General features: G+C 44.5%; 1 long non-coding RNA gene across 1 annotated transcript; it reads left to right on the top strand.

The window, feature by feature from the left end:
- Nucleotides 1-359: 359 nt before the first annotated feature.
- On the top strand, nt 360-1,295 carry LOC124701348. The gene is made up of 3 exons (XR_007001994.1): nt 360-508; nt 606-830; nt 1,129-1,295. It is a non-coding gene; the product is annotated as an uncharacterized LOC124701348 (long non-coding RNA).
- The last annotated feature ends 7,035 nt before the right edge of the window (nt 1,296-8,330 follow it).

Here is an 8,330-nt window from a genome sequence, read left to right as displayed (position 1 = left end):
AAAATCAGCAGGGGCATGCCAAAATTTCGAACGCCCCTTCAAACTAATTTGGATAGGTTAACTATCTTAAGTACTAGTTTAATTTCTTAAAGAAATTCTGCATGGTAGGATGAGCGTATCTTGATCTTCTTCGTTAAGTTGTGATGCTTAGGGGATTAGGATAGTGCTCCTTGCATGTGTGTACCAGTACTAGCATAGCAGATATCGAGGGGAATAATACTTATGTCGTAGCTGTTAGCATGAGAACCCCACTTTTTCCGTCCAACAACTTACTAGCATAAATCCGGTTTTACATTACGTACTCTACATCAGTGTTCCCCTGATGTTGCAGTGAGTTCTCTTGTCAGTGCTGCCAATGTTTTTAGTTAGTTCTATGTTGTTAGTATATCAGTAGTAACTCTCAACGCCTTTCCTGAGCTGTATATATACTTCTCGTAGGCACTGTAATTGCATCTTCACTAATGGACAAGAAAGGAAGAGCCTTCTAATAAGAACCTTATCTGGAATGGTATTGCTATATTCCCTTTATCTGCATTAAACCATGTGTGTTTGTGTGTCTTAGTTTGGAAATGGCTTGCAAACTGATGTCTTCTTTTCTCTTGAAGGCTGCATCAATGTTACTCCTATCATTGGCCTTCACCGGAAAGACTTTGAAACCTTATTTAGCCACTCTTACTGGCATTGGCACTGTTCTTTAAGTGTTTTGCGTTCACACAATATTGTTTGTGCTGTCTTTTGCTCTTGCAGCTGGCCCTGTTCCAGCAGTGCTCCTTCCTCAAATATTTGCGTCCAGAATAAGGGCCAAGGAGTTATCACTAGGCATGCACTGGGTAAGTCTCTAGTGGTTACATTTTTTTGACATTGTCTTAAAAACAAGGCAGTAGTTACTTGTGCATCCAGTGAAGTATGACCGGTTAATAGAAGCGGTAATTGTTTTCTAATGTTAAGATCTGTTCATGTCGCTAGATAGTTGAAACTGAAAAAAGAAATTGCATCCTGCTTCATTTTGTATCATTGATAAACTGAAGACAGACTATCCCAGCGTGTTGTATGATTATTAATTTATTATTGTGTTGTCGATTTGCCTACTAACACCCATGATTAATTATCTATTCTTTCTCTCTGTAGATATGCAACTTCTTTATCAACTTGTACTTCTTGAGTGTCTTTAACAAGTTTGAAATCAACACCGTGTACATGAGATTTAATTGCATCCGTGTGCGCTCTCGCGGTAGCTGAAATCGAGCGGGCTCTAAGCTCGCCCAGTAAAGTCGACACCCTTCATGCTCGTGCTTTTTTGGGGAGTGCTGAATAAGCATGGAGCGCAATGAGTTCCACGTTACTGGTTAGAGACAAAAAAAAGTTTATGGATGTTGTATCTTTCCCAAATTTGATCTCTGTTTTATTATTCTTTGGTCTTGAGGGATTTGGCTTGTGAAAGAGGAAGCCTTCATTCCCTCTCAGTTCAGCGTCTTGCGCATGATAATGATCCCAACAACAACTAGTGATGATAAGCCAGTGCTGGAACCCCTCTCTTGTAGACAATGAACGTAAGCTCTCAAACCCGGTACTGCATATGATATTTCACCTCATAATTTTTTGCAATCAATTCAGGCACAAGTAGATGCATGTTCTTCATTCCAAGTGTCTTGATGTATGCAGGTAGTGTCAAGCTGCTTGTCACGAAGGCTCACGGCGGTGGTCTTGACGACGATGTCGCATTGACGTTCAAAGGTATCTCCTTGGTCACACTTGAGTCAGTTGTTGCATGTATTTTCATATATAATGCATAATCTTTTACTCAATTTATTTGTTCTGGAGCTTATACAATTTTGATCGCCGGTATTGGCATTCAAGACCCACCGCGGTGATCTTGACGATGTCGTTGAGGACGCTCGTCGGCATTGGCGTTGAAAGGAACCTCCTTGGTCACTTGAGTCATTCCTGCATTTATTTTCATATATAGTACATCTTTTTCTCAATTTGTTTGTTTTGGAGCTTACACATTTTTTATCTGCTGCTAACGCTTATATGAATTTGACTGAATTGAAACTTGGAGGGAGTAATTAATCGATGTGTCTGTGCTTATATGAATTGGCGCTTCTATGAAATCTGTGACATGAGAAGCCAGGAAGAGGCATATGCATATCTTCTATGCCAACATCATGTGGTTGAATTTGAATATCTAAATTTATGTTTGCTAAATATACTCTGCTGGCCATCATCTGTTGTTCTTGTTCAAGGACATTGAAGAGGATTGAGGAGGAGAAGACATGTAGAGAAGTTGAAAATTTGCAACGACAATCCGTGAGCCTGTTTTGTACACGTGCGAAGCCAAGAAGAGGCAGCATGTTGATGGTTGTGTGTTCGAGCCGTCCCATTTTTTGTTGATCCGTGGTAGATGTGCATCAACAACCATGAGAATTCAGCTGCAATTTTTTAGTTGAGGCTTGTTTTCTCTTGTGTTGAATGGTAAGAAAATAGTGGAAGCAACCTGTAATATTATTGCCGTGATAGTTGGCTTGTGTGCATGCTTCTGGTGACTAGAATTTGGGGTTCTGGTTTGTTTCAGGTTGGTGATCTTGTATTAACCAAATACTTTAGAACTTGAGACTGACATTTGCTCCAGGTTTTCTCTTGTAGGGATAGGTATGCATTGCTTCTTTATAAATGCCTTCATTGTTCTTATTTTAAACCTCTGATCCTGATATTGTTTGTTCAATTGGCATTACAGGCAAGATGTTGATTTTGCTGGCAAGGACGCTGAGTCCTTGGTACCCTGTCGGCATCCTATTGCTCTCCCATGGACAACCAGGACGACATCGAGCACGTGGTGATGACCAGGATGGCGTCACCATGAATTACACAGATTAGGCAATATCATTCACCCTGGTGGTTTGGTGTGGTTGTTTTCCAGCAGCCATGCCTGTGCATGCCCCCAGATTTCCCTATGATTCATATGCGTCCTGATCGAACATACTACTTAATCATCGTTTGCAGGTTTATATCACTTTTTGTGCACTAGAAATACCCCTACAGTGCTACTCGCCAGCTTAATTAACATAATCTGGATGCTCTTTCACAAGTTGAAATTTAACTCCAGATGATATATGGGACAATCATTGTGTAGATAAAATGCACTTGTGAGAAAGGTGCGCACCTTGATGTTTCTTTAATTATTTGACGGCGGCGGCGAAATGATAGGAGGCGACGCCCATTTGCTAAATAGTAGTAAATGTAGAGAAACTTTAGTTGTTGAACGTTTGGCCCTTACACAAGCAAAAGAAGGATTGTGGTTGTGCATAATTTATGTCCATTTTGCATGTCAACTAGGTCATGTTATATTGTATATCATCATTTACTAAGTTGGAAATATGCTTGCAATGATTTTTTGCAGGTTCAGCACATACAATAGCAAATAGGCTCTAGATGTATGGTATTTGGTGTTGTGAAGAATCTGAAATAAACAGTGTGAGGCTGCGGCAAGAACTTGATAAAATTTGCAAGGCCCTTTGTGAAGCTGTGATGTACATGTGAGAAGTTAATGGTTGCAGCAAGAGGAGGTTGGATGTTTATGTTTGATGGAGTGTATAATTTTTTTTTTTTTGATCATTGCTAGCTGTGCAACAAGTACTTGTGTTTATGTATGTAGTGAGCATTCAGCTACAGTTCATTGAGTTGATGCTTGTTTTCTGTTGTTTGAAATGGTAAGAAACTAGTGAGTGGAACCTGTAATATTAGCATCACGATTGTTAGCTTTTGAACATGCTTGGTGCGACTGAAACTTGACAGTCTGTTTTGTTTCAGGTTTCGTTGTCTTGTACAATATCAACTGTAGCTGAGAAATGGAGACTGGAATTTGTTCCATAATCTTCATTTACCTGTATGCATTTGGCTCCTAGTAGCTAGGTGCTCCAGGTTTAGTCTGTATACATGTTGTGAACTTCTGAGGCAATTAATAAAATTGGATATCTGTATCTATATATTTAAGTTGGATATTTTTACTACTACACAATGTATGTTATGAGGAATCTTTTGTTTGAGAATTTGTTGATCTAATAATTTTCTCCACCTCTTGTTCATATTCCTCCTCGAAATAGGCTTTCGCCCCGCTATATTAATATAGCAAACACCGATACAAGATAGAGACCACCGCTGGGGCAAATAGCACAACAAAGCCCAAAAGAAAATAAAAGAAGAAGAAAAAAGGAAAACAATGTCGACAAAGCCGGATCGACGAAAACAGTGATGATCCGCAACCGTTGCACCCTCCGGAGAATTCCACCACGATCTTGGCCCTTCGAAGCGCCGCATACCAAAGCAGCACCTTCAAGAAGGGATGCGACGATGACGATGCTGCTGCCCGGACAAATCCTAGGGTTTCCCCCGATATACGGGAGGGTTGTGGGTAGGGGGAACCCCGACGCCCCTCAAGAAGGAAGGCAGCGCCCGCGAGCGTCACCGCGTCGGTGCCGGCCAACTGACAAGGATTTCTCCCGTCCCCCAAAGAACCACGCACTCCATCGCGCTCCGCCAATCTTGCCGCCCACCAACTCACGCCATCACGATCTTGCAATCACCATTGCCGTCTCACCGTGGCCCAAAGACGACGACCGACGAAACCGGGAGGAGACATCCCGAGCCTAGGAGGGTCTGGACAGCAGCCACGCGAGAGGGCACAACCTCCACCGCCAGCTGCGGCGACAGACCGGACGCAGCTACAGGAGCATACCGGGCCCCTCTGGCCCGGCCCGGCCGAGCCCGGCGGGTTCGTGAAGCTCCCGTGGCCGCGCTGCAGTCCGCTGAATAAGAACTACTCCATGTATGATGTTTCTTGTTCCGATTTTTGTATGATGTGGAATCTGTGGGAAGTGCCACACCCCGTGTTAACCACGTACGCTAGATTGGCAGTGTCGTGCAACAATCGTAGGAAAAATGTTGAACGTATAGCAACACTTCTCTTTGTAGCTTATACACAAATTATATTCTCGATTGATGATCGCTGAAGAAAACAAATCAACACATACATTTGGAAATAAATCTGGCCACATCATCGCTATATAAAAGTTAGACTAGAATCCCTTGGTTTACGAATAGATGGACTGATTCCTAGATGGTACTAGGTATTAAGATGCATGGAGGGAAACGCCAAAATTAATCTATTAAGTGGAAGGATAACCCATTGTATTCCACGAGGCAATAATGATGCCTTGTTTACAGAATGGACCGATGTTTATTTTGCAGTACATCTCATCGTTCTGTGTGCTTCATGTGTATCAGTGTACCAGCCATCCATCCCTTGTGATCATTGTGCTCTTTTCTCTCTCCAACTTAGCCTATAAGTACAAGCACTTGGTGATACACCGCGTGCGGAAAGCGCGTATGAGACTTAGACTTTGACTTTGTCGAGGAGAGGAGAGCGAGGCGTGATGGCTACGTTCCGGCATCGGGGAGGCACTCCGGCGAGCGACGCAATCAGGCCAGGAGAGGTGTTGCAAATGCTTCAAAGTGATTTGCGTTGTGTTTTGGTGTGGTTGGATCTGATTCATCTTTTTGTTGATCTGACTAAGGCTGGATGAAGGCTCCGCCTCCTGCTCTTGTTCTTTTTCATGTGGATTGGATGGTCGACTTGGTGAGCGCAGTGGTCATGGTCTATGTCCTGGTGCGTGGTGATGGTCGGCGGCGAGAGCGATGGGTAGGCATATTTGTCGGCAGATAGCACGGTCGATACGCCGACCAATTTCAGGCAAGCCAGGACGTTGCCGACGAGCTTGGGCGTCCGACCGGCCCGTGGCAAGATCTTGACCTGATACATCGATACAGTAGGTAAACCATGCCCCATTCTCTTTGTTTTTTTTTTCTATTCGGTACCTGCAATCGATCTTTTCGTGGAGTGGCCAGCGGCTGAGAGCTCTTGGTCTGCTTTCAAAGGCATCATCCATGTGGTCAATATATATATCATTAGATTTAAATCTTTCTTTTCTTGACCATGTATAGAGCTAGAACTAGTTTAAAAGAAGGCACGCAGGCATGTCTAGACACATTATGAGTGTAATACGACAACTTTCAAACTCCATGTAAATATCCAAGATAGGTAAAAACCATAAGCTTTGGTATGCCACCACATTCCGGGGCAACACCGTCATGAGCGGGTACTATAAGGACATCGACGCGACCAAGGAATCCATGGCCGGCGGATGGCTGCGCACGGGCGACCTTGGCGTGCGGCACCCGAACGGGTACATCCAGCTCAAGGACAGGGCCAAGGACATCATCATATCGGGCGGCGAGAACATCAGCTCCATCGAGGTGGAGTCGGTGGTCTTCAGCCACCCGGCGGTGCTGGAGGCGGCAGTCGTGGCGAGACCCGACGACCACTGGGGTGAGACGCCGTGCGCGTTCGTTGAGCTCAAGGATGGCGCCACTGCCACGGAAGCAGAGATCATAGGGTTCTGCCGGGAGAAGCTGCCACATTTCATGGCACCCAAGACGGTGGTGTTTGAGGCTCGGCCCAAGACTTCGACGGGGAAGACGTAGAAGTTTGTGCTCCGGGAGAAGGACCGGGCAATGGGCAGCCTGACCAAGCCGGGTTGACCCCTCCGGGCGGCTTCCGGCTCCAGGACGATGTGTCCAGCGGCCACTATGCAGGTGACCCGGTCCTCTTATACAACTTCCCCCACCGCTACACGGCCTTCTTTTATTGCAACTCGGTGAGCTCTATGTCTCCAGCCTGGCTGGCGCCGTCCTGATATTCATTATATTTTAAAGAAAAAAAATCATCCACTCAAACCTCATGTTGCAATTCCTTGCTTTTCGTGTGAGTCAAACGCTACTTGAAGAAATTTCCCGTAGGTTCCAACTCCTGTAAATTTAAAATGGACAATACATTCTAATCCTGCGGTTTTTTTCCATTTTCGTGTTCTAAGAATCCTACGAATCAAACATGTCATTATTGAATAGTTTATCTTTGTTCCTCAGAAGCTTTTTGCATATTCATCACATATGTATATAAATGGGAACAAAAGAAATGATCCAGTTTTTAGAGGCATCATCCCTATGGTCAATAGATATATCATCAGATTTAAATCTTTCATTTCCTTGACCATGTATAGAGATAGACCTAGTTTAAAAGAAGGCACGCATGCATGTCTAGAAACTTTATGAGTGTAATATGATGACTTTCAAACTCCATGTAAATATCCAAGATAGGTAAAAAAAAAACCTTAAGCTTTGGTATGCCACTACATCCTGTCTACATCAACAATCTCTCGTTATGATGACTTTCCGACTCAAACAAGAAGAGGGAGAATGATATTGTTGGATCGGCGATCATGTGGGAGCTGTTGAGAAGCTCCGCCCTACGCAATGAGGATATTATGTTGGAACTGTCGTGAACTCGGGTCAGACGCGACAGTTGGCGAGCTCCGATGGTAGCTGCGAGCTCATCGACCCTCCCTCCTTTTTCTGTCTGAGCTGAAGATGAGGGACACGAGAGTACGAAGCTTCATGTGGTCATTAGGGTACTTTGGCTGCTATGTTGTTAGCAGTGTTGGCCTAAGCGGTGGCTTGGCCCTTTTTTGGTTGTCGTCTTTTTCCGTTTCTGTAAAACCATGTAATAGCCGGTGCATTGATGTTCATATTACACCGGAGAATGGGATAAAATTCCGTGCAACCTTTGTGTATGGAGAACCTCGCCGAGAACTTCGGTCTGAATTCTGGGATTTTCTCCGCTTCATGCGAGCACAATGGGATGGTCCCTAGTTATGCTACGGAGACTTTAACGAGGTTCTGTGTCAAGATGAGCATCTAGGGCCTCGTGATAGGACAGAAGCTCAGATCAGTGCATTCCAGGACTGCTTGCAAGATTGCGAGCTCATGGACTTGGGTTTTGAAGGCCCGAAGTTTTACGTGGAGCAACCGACAAGGCTGTGATACTAATATGAAAGTTCGGCTTGATCGGGCTGTCGCAAACGGTGGTTTTCTGGCATGTTTGAAAACTGCTCAGTGGAAAATCTTATTACTACTTCATCAGACCATTATGCTATTCTCATCTCGTTGTTGGGGAATACACGGATTACCATGGATCAGCCAGTCCAGCGGGGTTTTCGGTTCGAAGCTATGTGGCTCCGAGCCCCAGACTACCGTGACGTTCTTGAGAAAGCATGGAATGATGATAGTGATGGTTCGAGGTCCTTGCAGTCAACGTGGTCAAATCTGAATCATGTTGACGCGCCGCTCAAGGACTGGATCCGAGCCACCTTTGGATCGGTTTGAAAGAAAATTCGGCAACTGGAAGGCAAGCTTCGGGATATACGTGAATAGCAGTCCGA

The sequence above is a fragment of the Lolium rigidum genome, chromosome 3 (assembly GCF_022539505.1).
Source record: "Lolium rigidum isolate FL_2022 chromosome 3, APGP_CSIRO_Lrig_0.1, whole genome shotgun sequence".
In the NCBI taxonomy this organism is placed as follows: domain Eukaryota; kingdom Viridiplantae; phylum Streptophyta; class Magnoliopsida; order Poales; family Poaceae; genus Lolium; species Lolium rigidum.
Note: the sequence above shows the minus strand (reverse complement) of the source record. Positions and strands in the feature narration are given on the sequence as shown.